Source organism: Apus apus, chromosome 2, assembly GCF_020740795.1.
Source record: "Apus apus isolate bApuApu2 chromosome 2, bApuApu2.pri.cur, whole genome shotgun sequence".
Taxonomy (NCBI): Eukaryota; Metazoa; Chordata; class Aves; order Apodiformes; family Apodidae; genus Apus; species Apus apus.
Window position 1 is genome coordinate 117221977 of NC_067283.1, and position 15038 is coordinate 117237014.

Consider the following 15038-nt stretch of genomic DNA (forward strand, 5'->3'; position numbering starts at 1 on the left):
CATTATATTTCAAAGCACTGAGTTAATTTTATATTAATAAAACAGGAAGAGCATCCAATTGCATCTTCTGAACTTTAAAAGAAGGTCTTAGCTTACAGTTTTAGAAGTGTTACAGGATCCATCACACTTCTGTACAAATAAAAATGGAAATATTTTCCTGGTATTTTCATAGAAAAGAATGAGTTCTTGATTTCTAGGCCTGATAAGGAGATCTAACAGATCACTGTGAGACTTAGAAAGTATAAGCTTTACAAATTCCTTCTTAAGACAAGCGGCTTAGCCAGAGAAAATGGAGCCAAGAGTGCCCTTGGCTGAGACCTTAGAAATACAGAATAAGGCTCTGCAGGGTGGCTATGCAGAGCATGTGAAACATAGCTTAGAAAACAATGCATTGTTTCCTTTATATTAATCTTCTCGTGTCCTGTGTATATAGGTGGCAAACTTAAAACTGCAAATGTTGGTGGTAAGGTTGGCACATTTTAGTTGGAGTCACTTAAAAACAACAACAACAACAAAAAGGGTACTGAAAGAAGAGCCCCAACAATGTGCTCTTTGGCTGCAAATGTTTCATCTTGACATACTGGGTTTTTAATGATGGCTAGTCCACAAAATCTTACTGTCACTAGCTACTTTAAATACTTTTAAAACCTATGTCTCTTGTCTTGTGAACCTTATTCATAAGCTGTGTAGCACAAGCAATGAAATTATGTATTAGGGCATAATGTAGTACGGGCATATTCAGGCCCAGAATACATTCACAATGTAACGTAGTGCCAATTTGTATAGTCTCCTGTAGCCATACTTGAAAAAAATCATAGAACTCAAGCCAAATTGCAACATTCATGCAGGAGAAGAGAATCCCAATATTCAACATATGTTTGTAGTTGAGAAAAGGATCATTATTTGCAAGGAGCAATTTAGACTTTGTTCCTGGCTCATCAATAGAAAGAAAAGCACATTTCAATTACTGATCACGTAGAGAGTTTTTCAAAATATAAATCCTTAAATCTTACTTTCCAAAGAGCCAAACTTCTTCTCTCAGCTAAGATTTCCCAGTAATATCTACAGGAAACATTAAAGTATTTACTGAATCTATGGGTACGTGGAAAACACTGGGATTTCAAAAAAAAGGTTCTTAATTGGACTGTGCACTCTTAGAGGCATTTGTAGTTGCAAGGGAACTTGTAAGTATGGGGTACAATTAATTATGGGGTATTAAGTACAATAAAAATATGGTGACAAATTTAGGCAAGATGACCATTCAAGGTTCTCTTTAATTCCTTACAGTGGAGTTTTATAAACTATTCTGGTTCCTTGTTCTGGTCTGAAATTTATTTATTTATTTTTAAATTAAGCAAATTATGAGGGTTTTATGTTAGCATTTTCTGAAAATTTGAATTTCTCACAGTACTCTTAAGTCTATGATTAATTCTATGATTCTGTGTCAGCTCCATGTGAACTGCAGTGCTATTTTGGCTCTGGAAGGGAAGCATTTTAAAAGTTTTGTGGTTTTGTTTTTGTTTTTGTTGTTGTGTTGTTTGTTTTTTGTTTGTTTGTTTGTTTTTGCTTTTAAATTTCTGAACATGAAACAGTAGTGCTTTTTTTCCACGCTTTGAGATTTTGCTCAGAAATTGAGAATTCAGAGTATGAATTTAAGTCAAATATTCCTTCTTGGTCTTAATGACTTTTATTGAGAGCTCAGGTAAGAGCAGCATGCCTTTGTGAAATGAGACAGTGGGCTGTGGCTAAAAATCAGAGATTAAAAGACAGTTACAAAGAATTAAATTGCATGCTGACCAATGTCAAGTATTATACAAGAAGCAGCATTTCTTTCAATGAATAAACATGATTCAAAATTAATTTTTACTGAAAATTTTCAATTAGATGGCACTTGAGGTCTTCTGAATATTTTGGTTTCAATCCTTTTTCCTCCGACTGCAGGCTTTATCCAAGCTGTTGGGTACCTTAAGCCAAGATTCGAAGAACAGTACAATTTTCCGAGGAGTGAGACTGATGAGATAAACACTGAGTTTTTAGAAAAATATACTCTATCAATAAAGCAATGATAAATTCATTGTAAGTGCTCACTGCTTCTAATGTCTGGCAATACCTCTTTTGGTACTCTCATGTTATAAATGGGGGAAAGGAATGACAGACCAAGTCACTTTGTGAAAGCCCAGCCAGGGGTGGAGGCAGCTACTGGAATCAGGCAGTTCTAGCCCAGGCACTGCTCCCAGTGCACCATCCCAGGAAAATTTTTAAAATTTCTATACCCAACTATAGCTTAAGATGTATATTAGAGACAGAAGTGGCCAGAAGAATGCCAAAAACAATTAAAACCATTGTTTCCTCATAATTGGGTACATAAAACTGGATTGACTGCAGGAACACTAACTGAAGACTGTATTTACTAAACTTTCCTGCTGATTTTGCAGATGTATGGCAAAGTAGGCAATGCTAGAAGAGGAGTCACGTTCTTACATTTTGAAAGCAAGAGAGTATATAGTCAGAGGCATAAGCACATAAAACTTTTCCTTTGAAATTGCATCCACGATCTTTCTGACTATATGAACAGGAAGCAGAATGTCTCTGGTGAAAACAAGAAACAAAGCATTATGAAATTATAAAACTTTACTTTTGAGATGCATTCTAACACAGAAATAATTTAATTAAATAATTTAGGAAATTTTCCCTGTCCCCTCAAATATTCTTGAAAAGGAGACTCCGGTCCTCTTTGTTCCTTCTATCATCAAAATAAATTGAAAACACTTTGGTGATATTGGGCATTTTAATGATTAATGAGTACCTTTTTGTGCAAGCCCTGCTCAGACTCTAATGAACCCAATGCCCACAGCTAATCCACAGTATCTGCCCTTCTGTGCATAAGAATGCACACCTCCTCCTTTTCTACTGTAGATCGCGAGGTTACAGCTAAATAAAGCAGGACCAGTCCTGTTTCCAGCCAGGAGAAAGGCTGTGCTCTGCTTTATATATGCAGCCACATAATGATGGATGGTGCAAGTGGGAGCACCAAGGCCACTGCTATTGCGCTATTGTAACGGCTGATGTGGAGCCAGCAGCCTCTACCAGGACTACAAAAATACAGGAATTCACCAGATACTAACACCACAGCTGTTACTACTCAGAGAAACACAGTACCTGCTAATACAGTTAATAATGGTCACGGGTATCCTGAGAACCATAACTGTAATCACTGCACCAAATGTACGTGGGGCAGAGGACCTCAGCAGTGCCCATTCTACTGGCAAATAAGGTTGTCTTAAATACTGCCATGCATCCCTTAACCATTCCTTGATTTCCTCTGGAAAGATTTAATCTCTTCCTATGCTGTACATTTGTGTAAGGATAAGATTAATCCTTTCCAGAGGACTTTTTTCAGTGCACTATAGGGAGATACAAGAAGATGAGTTTATTCAACATTTTATGTATGTTTCCAGATACTCACATAAAAGCTCAGCATTCTTTCAGCTGAGAATGTCTTCACACTTTAATACCACAGGTTACATTTTGAGAAGAACCATTTATACCGGTAAAACCAAAATATGCAACTTAGAAATGTTGCCTTGCAACTAAAATACCATTTTGTTTGCCCAAGAATAATCTTGTCTGCTTTTTATTGTTTGATGAATGTATGGAGTTCACTCTTGGAGATAATAAAAATTTGGCCTCACAAGGCCTGGTGCAACCTCATCTAAGGTGGGCCAGCTTTTATTTGGAGGTATGGACCAAATGATTCCAGAGATTCTTTCCAACCTAAATTATTCTACAGTTTTGCAACTATAATAATCTTATTTTAATATAGGAATTTACATGTGGTTTCCTCAGGCTTTTTCAAAAGTGTGACAATAGTTGTTAGACGTAACAAAATCCAATTGCTAAAAGAGTAACTTCAAAAACTGGCAGCACAGACAGTTTGTTATTCTTCAGGGATTCACCCATAGTGGATGACGGAACCATACAAGCCAAAAATGCATAGCTAAGGTGTAAAAAGTTATAATGCATGGATGAGCAGGTCCACTCTCAAAAGCCTTACAGTTAAATGATGAAAACTGGATGTGACCTATTATCATTACGAAATCTGATCCAACAATAACAGGTGGCAAAAACCCACTACAGTAATGCCATCAATCAGTTGAAGAAACAAGAGATACTTATTACACTAAAGTTCACATTCTCACAAGGAGTAAGAGGTATGATCAGAATATGATCAGAATGTCAGAGAGGCTTGAGGGTAGACTGGGCAGCAGACTCAGGCTGATGAAACAGTCGGGACTGCAGCAGACAGCTCTCCTGAGGGAAACAGCTGAGAATATGGAGCTTAAAACACCGTTAATTCAAATTAATTTTAATGAAAATTCTGCCAAAATGCCTTTTGGACCTGAAAACCATTTTCCAACTAAATGTTTAGTTCTAACTATAACCCATGTATGTCTCACGACTCTGAATATTTGTCTGCAGAAACCTGTGTGCAGGGCTCCCTCCTTCTGCACATGTATGAACTATATTGTCCCTCTGTGGAGATGAGACAGGCTGGAGTCAGACAATAAAATCTGCAGCAAGCTCCCTGTGCCACTCAGGCAACACGCCACCATCATATTCTTCAATACACCACCACCTTTTGTATTTGCAGGCTCTTCCTCAGTGTTCACTATGTCAGTATAAACTGCTTAAGCCAAGCATTTATGAGAGCTACAGGAAAGTTATTAGTATGTGGATCTAATTTGTGATGGTACTTCATGATACTAACCTGACAACCTGTAGGTTCCCCACAATCCTGCTGCACTGGCTGTGCTAACGAGGTGTCCACGGTTACTGGTCATCATGGCTGGAAAAAAGGTCTGAGAGACATAAAAAACCCCTTTATAACTAGATGTGCCAAAAATATTGCATTTCAAATTAGCTTTCACAACCCAATTTGCTTTCTAGGCCTTCAATATACAAAACACTCAAGTGACCTCTGTCTCTGCAAGGATTTATAAAAGACAGACAGCATTTCCTGGAATGACTGCCCCCTCTCTGAAGATCCCTCAGCATTAAAAGGATCTTATTACAAGCAGCACAGTGTTTATTTTCACTGCCCCCTGTTCCTCACGGTTTAAGTCCTCTGACTATTACCAAAGATTTGGTACACAAGAGGGAGCTAGAAGCCAACACATCAAGGGGAACTCCGCTGTCTGAGGGCCTTAATTTGCTACAAAAGGAATTGTCTGGCAACTCTGGACCCCTCACACCAGCACTGTGGGTGGTATTAAGTATATAAGGATGATGCTCGTGTTTTATGAGGGGGAAAAGAAGTGGAAAAGACAAGAGCAGCAATAAAATGTTTTCAATACTGAAGTTGTGCTGCCGTGTGTATTCCACTTCAGAAGTGTGTGTCTATATATGTTTTTTGGTTCAGGCCTCATGGTTACTGTCCTCTTCCCTTATGTCTCTTCAGACTTACTAGGCAGAACATTTCCCTCTGCCTCAAGTATTTGGAAGAATGATGCTCTGTGAACTGGGAAATGATTAAAGGATTTCTATCTGCAATGATGATATGGTGAGACATCCTGTTTAGAGAGGGATTTGCAATAATGCTACATTTTTTCCCTGATGAAGGCTGCTCACTCAGGTAGGTGTACGAACAACAAACCTAGGAATGAGCAAGAGTAACACTTCCTCACAACAAAACCTCCTAAAGGTCAATTGAGATGTCAAATAACAGCAAATTCCTTCAGAGGTATGAAAACAAAGCAAAGATAAAGCATAATATCTAGATTAGTTTTCTATGTATTTTAAGGAGATGGTGACTAGGAATGAAAGCACAGCCTGAAGACTGACACCGACTCATTCAACATGGTTGTGCCTCTTTGAATGCTGCAAGTCTCTTAGGCAAAGCCCCTCGATAGCAACAAACATCAGGAGTGGAAATGTCACATGCCATCATAACAGCACAAACTCCAGCCACAGCTGTGACAGAAAGAGTGTGTTCCACGATATGGCTGCACGAGCTTTGGATTTAGCAGAGTGCCCAGGCATGTTTGTGTTAACATTTCTGAAACATAATGGGAAGACTGTCAATTTGGTATGTTTCCAATTATAGGATGATTTAAAAAAAAAAAAAGTATCTTCCCCCATTCAAGGCCCTTCCCATCCCTACTCAAATTTGGGTTCCCCAGGTAAGTGCCATCATGGTAGTTTTCACAGTAAGATATTTGTCTGTACCTTTCAGTCACCCAGGAGAGAAAAAACTACATTACCCAGACTTGAGAGAAGAAGTTGACTCTTAAAGTTCTTTCAAAATTTGCATCTGGAGTGTCCAAGAACTTTTCCCCAACCCCTATGCCAGCATTACTGATTAGAATAGTAACATCCCTGACTTCTTTTCTAACCTGAATAAAAAAGGGACAATCAGAAGGCTTTACAAGGTATCCTTATCTCTCATGTTTCATTTATGAAAAGGTTTAGTGATATTTGCAGTTATTTCTATCTCTATGGGAAATGTAAGTACACAAGAACTGTTAAACTGCATCAGATCAAAGGTCCATCTAGCCTCACAGCCCCTGTCTCATGGTGGAAAGCAGTAAAAAAGGACCAGGACACATAGGTCTCCTCCAGTGTACTCCTCAGCTTTTCACACTCTGTGGCTTAGGATCTTCCAGAGAGAGATAAGATATCTATATATTTGTATTTATTATATCCTCATGATTACTTTTTTCCCCCCAAGAATTTCTCTAATTGCTTCCTGAATTCCATAATACTTTTGGTTTCCACAGGACTCTCAGGTAATGAGTTACAAAGTTTAGTGTGCACTGTAAGCATGCTTTAATTGTACCCTGAACATTTATTGCCACCTCTTACTGGTATTGTGAGAGTCCACATTCCTCAGCCAAGTCTGTTCAACCCTTTTTCCAGATCATTTCTACTGAACAGAAAAGAATTCAATGCAGGTTCCTGGGGGATACCAATCCTTTGAGTAGAGAAGCATGTACCATGAAATAGATATTAACATCACTTGGAGAGAGGACCAAAATCATAATAAAACTCCATTTCAATTTGTTATAAGAAGATTTTATTCCATGATTTGCATTTGTATCACAGCAGATGGCTAAGATTTACTTATAATGTTAAGAATCAGGCTCACTGCAGAGACTTCTGTGCTAGAGGAATTTCTGATGTCCCAAAAACTATAGAATAATTACAAAAACATAATTTGCTGCTGTCTGGCAATTTGAAAATAGATAGTTGGATCTGATGCACCAACATTTGACCTTCCTTTGGCTTCCTCAGGGAACCTTAGTGTTCAGTGAAGGCTTGTTTGATACTCCTCCTCATCATAGACAAGCAGGGCTCACACCCTAGCACCTTTCCACCTGCACAAGTGAATGCAAATCCAGACACTGCTGAGTATGGTGGGATTACCCAGCTCTTCCTCTGTGGAATGTATCTGCACTTTCTCCACACTGGTACCTCTTGACCACTGCGTCGATCCATATGATGATCCTCTTTTTCGTCACATGACAACACAGCAGCATTTTTCTTCATCTGGCTTCATTTGAGCTTTTTACTCACTACCCCCCAAAAAGTGGGAAGCCTGATTTACATCTACAAAAAATCAAGCTGATTATGCTCCATTAAATATTTCTCAAGGTGCATATTATTTTTTTATTATAATTACCACCACTTTTCTGTATGCCAGAAGTTACCATCTCACAACAAAGACTAGAAATCGATACATCTCAACAGAACAGCTGAAACCCAGTTACTTTATCAAGAACATATGTTTAAATTCCACCCAGAAGCTACTTGTTGAAAAAAGACAATCACTGCCCTACATGTTTACTTCCCTTTAGCAAAAAGTACAGTTTCTGAAAAACATTTTCAACAGTATATACTATTTAAAAAAGCAAAAAATCAGAAGCAAGAAGCCACTGTATCTTACCTTGTCTGCCTGTTCATAGACCTCTTCCCTATTGCTGCAGTTGCAGTGGTAGGCAAGCACTCATTTAGCTCCATTTTTTTTTTCCTAATCTGATTGTTTCTTCGTTATTTTCATCATTAATGTCCAAAAGAACCAAAGTTACTTCCAAAGGAGCAAACTTTAAGGCAATTTGCCTTCCAATCCCATTTGCGGAGCCTGTAGTAAGTACTGTTTCCTCAGCTTTTTTTTTTTTTTTTTTTTTTTTTTTTTTTTTTTTTGCATGGAGGAAATATGAGTAAGATTAGATTATCAAAAAAAAAAAAAAATTCAGGAAGTGTAACATCTTCAGGATGAAGCTGAATATGATTTTTCAGGCACAAACACTGCTCTTTTATGTCTGAATTTGTCTAGGAGCTCCTTGTTCATCCATACAGGCTTCCTGGTGTTTTTCCTGACTTCCTCTTTCTTGGGATGCATCACTCCTGAGCTTGAAGGAGGTGATCCTTGAGTATTAACCAGCTTTCTTGTGCTCCTCTTCCCTCCAGAGCTTTATCCCCATGATACTCTACCAAGCAGGTCCCTGAAGAGGCCAGATTCAGCTCTCCTGAAGTCCATGGTAGCGAGCTTGCTGTACGCCCTCCTCACTGCCCTAAGGATCCTGAAGTCCACCCTCTGGTCACTGCAGCCAATGTTGCCCTTGACCTTCATGTTCTCCACCAGGCCCTCCTTGTTGGTGAGAACAAGGTCCAGCATAGCACGTCTCCTCATTAGCTTTTCTATCACTTGTCGAAGCAAGTTATTATCAATGCATTTCAGGAATCTCCTAGATTGCTCAGCCTTGCGGTGTTGTCCCTCCAACAGATATCAGGGTAGTTGAAGTCTCCCATGAGGACTTGGGCTTGTGAATGTGAGGCTGTTCCTGTCTGTCTATAAAGGGCCTCATTTGCTCAGTCTTCCTGGTCAGGTGTCCTGTAGCAGACCCCCCACTATAATGTCTCCTGTCCCTGCCATGTCTTTAATCCTGACCCGTAAGGTCTTGGTCAGCTTCTCATCCATCCTGAGGCAGAGCTCCATGCACTCCAGATAGTCATTGATGCAGACGGCAACACCCACTCCTCATCTGCCCTGTCTATCCTTCCTGAAGAGCCTGTAAAATTCCATTCCAACACTCCAGTCACAGCAGTCATCCCAGCATGTCTCTGATAGGATCAGAGCCCTGCAGGCACTTGTCCATCCCTAACTCCTCCTGTTTATTCCTTGTGCTGTGTGTGTTTGCACAGAGTCATTTAAGTTGGCCCCCCAGTGAAACTGACTCACTGATTAGGCTTCCTTTGAGGTATTTCACCCGGGGTTCCCTGTTGGCCCCTATTACTTCAGGAGCCCCTGGCTTATCTCTGTAAGACTGCAAATATACTGTAGTGTGTTCATCACACCTCTGATTAACAGGCTGAGGGCCCTTGCTAGCACCCCATCCCTCTAACCTTGGCATGTCACCCTACAGCTTGTCACAGGGAAGCCTGGTATTATCCCTCTCCCCCTTGAAATCCAGTTAAGAACTCTGTCAATGAGCCCTGCAAGCTGCTGACCAAAGACCCTGTTCCCCCTTTGAGAAAGGTGAACCCCATCTGATGCCAGCTACCTTGGTGCAATATAGGCCATCCCATTATAAAAAAAAACCAAAACTGTGACACCATCCATGGAGCTATGTATTAATAGACTGGATGTGTTTGTTTCTTCCAGGGTTGCTGTCTGCAACTGGAAGGAGAGCAGAATAAATTATCTGTGTCCCAGCTTCCCTCACCAACCATCCCAAGGCCCTGAAGTCTCTTTTGATTGCACTTTCACGATGCATTGTGGCTTCCTTGCTGCACACATGGAAGATCAGTAATGGGTTATTGTCCAAGGGCTGCACCAGGCTAGGAAGTTTCATAGTGATGTCCTTAACCTGAACTGCAAGGAGACAACAGTCTTCCTTAAGTGGAGATCCTATCCAGAACATTGCACCCTCTGATTTCTCTCAGAATGGAGATGCCTACAACTATAACCCTTCTTTTCTTCCTGGTGCAGGTGGTTGTGATACAGGGGCTGGGCCTTTCTGACCTTGGTGACACCTCTAGTGTGGATAAACCATCATCCCCATCATCCATTGATATGCCTTCCACATCAAGAGCCTTATACCTGTTGTACAGAGGCACCTGGGAAGGAAAGGGGGGCAAGGAGGAGCTTTGCCTGCAGCCCTGACCATGGACTTGCCTCCATTCACTCCTTTCCTTTAAGCTACTGCCATCTGTCTGGCGGGGGGAGGATACAGTGTCCCCTTGATCTCTTAATCTTGTGGTTTTTTTGTGGTGTGTGTTTTTTGTTGTTTTTTGTTTTGTTTTGTTTTCCCTGGTGATTCATGGGGCATTTTCATTTTTGCTGAAGTAAAATGTTAGTTCCTGTAATTTGATTAATTTACACCAAGAAAAATGATGGCAAATTTTACATTGTCAGTGCTTATAATAATTGTGTGAAAGTCAGGTACTTCCATGAGCAATTAACTGTTACATATTCTGTTTTGATGTCATCAAATAGTGAAGCTGAAGGACACCCAAGGAGGCTGAAGGCAGGTCACAAAACCTCAGTGAACTGCAGTTCCAAACAATGCAAAATAGGTGGGCTAGGTAACTCCAAGTGACCTGCACTGTGATCAATAATTACGTGGCAAAAGTGGGAGATGGCAGGAAGGATCAGATTAAATGATTCAGTGATCACTTCTTGGTTATGAAATAAACCGGAGGAGATGGACAACATTTCAAGGTAAACCACATCAGTAAGGAATGATGTTGCACTCAGAACTTTGCAAGATGTAAGATAACAGGAGGAGCCTGTTTCCAAGGCATGTGCCCATACAAGTATGCAAACACATAACTTCCCTTCTCTTGATTCTATGATTATATGATTCCGTGATTCTTACTAAACTGATGTAAGCAGCATCTGGCTATCTTTCCATAAGTAGTCATGATGACAGTGATAATTAATAATTTAGATACCTAAATTAGAAACTTTCCTGTGGGAGTGGAGGGTTACAGCTAGTTTCTAGCATTTGATAGAGGTTGGATGTGGTAAGTGACAAGATACTTTGGGGATGCAGGGTATATTTAGAATAGGTTGCATTCTGCTCGCCAGCTAGATTTGATAGCTCTTTTAGAGACTTGTTTAGCATTCGGAAATCATGTGTAAGTGTGGCTTCTTGTCCCAATTTTGTCCCAGTGTTTCAAAATGTTGAATTTTGCTGTCAAACAGAAACTTTTTCTTCTGGCTGCTATATGCATAATAACTAGTCTCTAGCTCCAAACTTATGTTTCTCTGCACTGAACTTCAAATGGCTTGTACTAAAAGCTCAATTTTATTACTGATATTAAAAAAAAAACAACAACAACACAACAGTCATGAAATTGTCCACAATGTTTGATTACATTAAAAAAGAAATAATTTCTACAGCCAGAGAAGACATGCACACAGTTCTGCAGGGCATTTTTACTATTGATCTTCAAATAACAAACCTTCAGATGGCTGTTATTAATTTTAATTATAACAAAGCTATTAAATATATGAAACAATGCAAATGCACAAATGGATCAATTTAAAAGTTAAAGGTACCCCACTAACAAGATCAAGGACAGAAATAACCACACAGCTGAGAATACCTAAAACTGACAGTACACCAGCACTTTATGCAGCTCTTGTATGCTTGGTATATATACCAGAATAGATATATTCTGGTGTGTGTGTGTATATATACATAGGAGAAGTTATAGCAAGCATATCAAATTAAGCCTATCAAACAGGTCTATTAAAATAAATCAGTATTCTGCTTTTTTGACTGCATAAGAATTTGTCAAACACACATGCTAAAATCTACCCACATGGGGAGGATTTGGCTGAGCTTCCCTGGCACACTTGCAGTTGCCAAGGTAATAAAGATGATGTAATATTTCAGTACGTATATGTTTGTTGTGATGCATTGTATTATCAAACAGCATTAGGTCATGTATAATAAATGCAAGTGTAACACATCAGCCTCTGGACTGGTAGTAAAGATTAGAGTTAGAGAATTAGCTTCTGTTCTCAAGCCATCAGGACCTTTCAAATATCACAAATTACTAGCAATTAATATATTCCACAGCATTTTATAAACCATTATGAAGTATGTATCAATATATTAATAAGACATCAAGGTATTATCAATATGTTAAACTTAAAACTCTACTGCCAAAAAGAAAAAAAAAAGTTTATTAACTTCAGTAAAGTGCTGGATGAGTAATTTTATTACTGGGTTTCTCAATGACCTGTGTTTGTCTTTTCAAAACATTCACATGATGCAAAGAGATGTGTCAAACAAATACTTTGACAAATACAGATAAATTATTTTCTGACAAAACTCATTACTGCAGACTCTAAGAGTGATTCAGGTAACTTCTGAATTTGTGGAATAAATTTATTTCAGACATTCAGTAGTTTGCTATAGTATTAGTGCTAACGATTAAAGTAGTCGCGTAGATCACGTGGTAAAAAAAATAAGGAGCAGACAGGATGTCTTTTCCTATTTTTTTTCTTTTCTTCTAATTGGTTCGGTATACTTCATCACACAGTTAGCCAAATTAATTTACTTTCCAACCCAAGTGTTGAAATGAAAACTATGCTGTATCAGCTGGCTGTTGCAATACTGCTGGGGCATGGTCCAGGAGATAGCGAAACTACATGCTACTGCAGGTATGGGAGGCTTTTTATTTCTGATAGGCATTTAAGACTTTAAATACTGTCAAGAAAATAATCAGTTATTGAATTCAAGCCCTCCAACAGTGAGCCTACAGAAGTATTGCAGCTCAGACCTCTATAGCTGTGTAGGGACCCCTCAGCAGGCCTGTGTATGCCACAGACATCTTCAGAGCTGTTGCTCATCTGCAGCTGCATCTAATGTTCTGCCCATTGGTAATCACAGTATTGGTCAAAGGGCAACACCACTCCATGACTGAGAAGGTGCTTGGAATATATGCCCATCCAGAATCAGGTTTATACCTCTTGTGACCTGCTGGTGTCCAGATGTGGTATCTATCAAAGCTGGTGCAAGTTACCCAGGGCACTGGTGCTTGTCTGCTGCTTCGCTCCAAAGAAAACACACAGCTGATGGCACTGCTCCTGAAGAAGAGGGCATGAAGCACAGAGCTTGGTGTTACTGTGCCTAAAGACGGTTAAGGATTTAAGATGCAGAACCATTAGAAGTCTGTGTCCTTTGGAAAAAAAATCTACCTTTGACTCTCCTCTTTGCAAGGAAAAAGCCAGGCGTCTTTGAGACAGGTTTAGGCAAATGAGCAGAGGACAAGATGATAAAGTTTTCTCTTGTAAATGGGCAGGTCAAAAAGAAAACCATCTTATCTTCCCAGGGTGCTATGTCCATATTCCCCAGGAGGAGGAGCTGGGAGGAGAATGATGTCTTCTCTAAGTTAGTCAGACACAAATCTTTCCTTATGTAGTCTGACCAGTTCTTTCTATCAAACAGTATTTCTTGTCTCCCAATTAATTGAGAAGACTGATGCTATTTATTGCTATGGAACTACACACTCTTATTTCTTTAACACTTCTTAGCCTGAAGCAACTGAGCTATTTCACTAGGATTGGTTGCTTATTTGCATGTGGTTATAATGGCACTTACTGAACCATCAAGGTATTTATATTTACGCAAAGAAGGTAGAGGAGTAGATGTGTCAGCATACTGCCATCTTTTTTTGGCCAGGCCTCACCAGTGATTTCAGCCCTTTGAGGGCCCACAAGGATTGGAGTTAGGGCAGTGAAGGTTGGTATGTTTAAAAGGTATTTGCCATGATGCTGTGAAAATATTCATTTTATGCAGCACCAGTGAAACTCCTTGAGTTTAAGGAATCAGTGAACAATTCAGAAGGAGAAGCTCTTGCTTCTGAACCTCTTTATCTACCCTGTTTAACTAATTTTGGTCTCAGTTTCTACAGAGATCATGAATATTCTGGATACCTGGGAGTGAAACACCTCTCATATCTCATGTCTGCTGATACGCAGCTTGGTAAGCAAAGTTTAAGCGCATCCATGGACTCCCATGGAAGTTTTTTGCTTTGACAAGTTTCTACTGCTTCTGTTCAGATGGCAACTGACAGCTTTTCTTCCTGGCTGATGGGCAAAGAATGAGTTAATCACTTTCTGAGAATGACTTTGTCACATTAACTGTGTCATTAACTGTCATAGCATGACAGCTATGCCGTATTAAAAAAAAAAAGAAGAAAAAGATATTATTCTACAGAATGTATTTCTAGATGGAGAAACGTGGTGCAGTTGAAATTTCAGCCCCTTTTCCCATCCTTGTCGGCTATATATTTGCAGAGATGAAGATGAAAATGTAGAGAAATGTGGAAGTCCCACTGTAAAACCCATTTATACTGCAGGTCATGATTGAAAAATGCTGCTGTGTATATTCTAAGAAAGGCTTGTGTCGCTCACCTGCCTCAGCTTTTTGTTTATTTATGAGATAAATTCACTTATTATTTGTACTGCTGCTGCTGCCATTGTCTTTGCCTCATGAGAGAAAGAAAAAGCATTACCTGAATAATATTTTCCAGAGATATTAAGTCTAAGAGTTAAGATGCGGATTCTCATGGGAGTGTAGGAACAGTTTTCCTAGTTTAGCATTCTGTAATTCTGTACGGATTGGAATCAAGATGAGCTCTGATCAGAGGTCTGCACACCCATCTCACTGCAGACTTGGAGTGCAAGTCAATGCATATATTTAAATTTAGTAGGAAAATACAGGGTTAGTAGGATCTTTTGCAAACAGTCACTGTTGGGATGGATGAGACTGTGTGAGAGAAAGGGAGTAATGGCAGAAAGGCAAGAGACAAAGGTCATGTACACCCCTGTATCCCTACAGACATGGAACAGGTTGCCCAGAGAAGCTGTGGAGGCCCTATTGCTGGGGGTGTTCAAGGCCAGGTTGGATGGAGCTTTGAGCAGCCTGGTCTAGTGGGAGGTGTTCCTGCCCATGCAGGGGTGTTGGAGCTAGATGACCTTTAAGGTTACTTCCAACCCAAACCATTCTATGATTCTGTGG

At 39.6% G+C, this 15038-nt stretch overlaps 1 pseudogene; it reads right to left on the reverse strand.

Moving 5' to 3' along the window:
- Positions 1–1916: 1916 nt before the first annotated feature.
- LOC127380807 (short-chain dehydrogenase/reductase family 16C member 6-like) lies at positions 1917–8674 on the reverse strand (annotated as a pseudogene).
- Positions 8675–15038: the final 6364 nt, after the last annotated feature.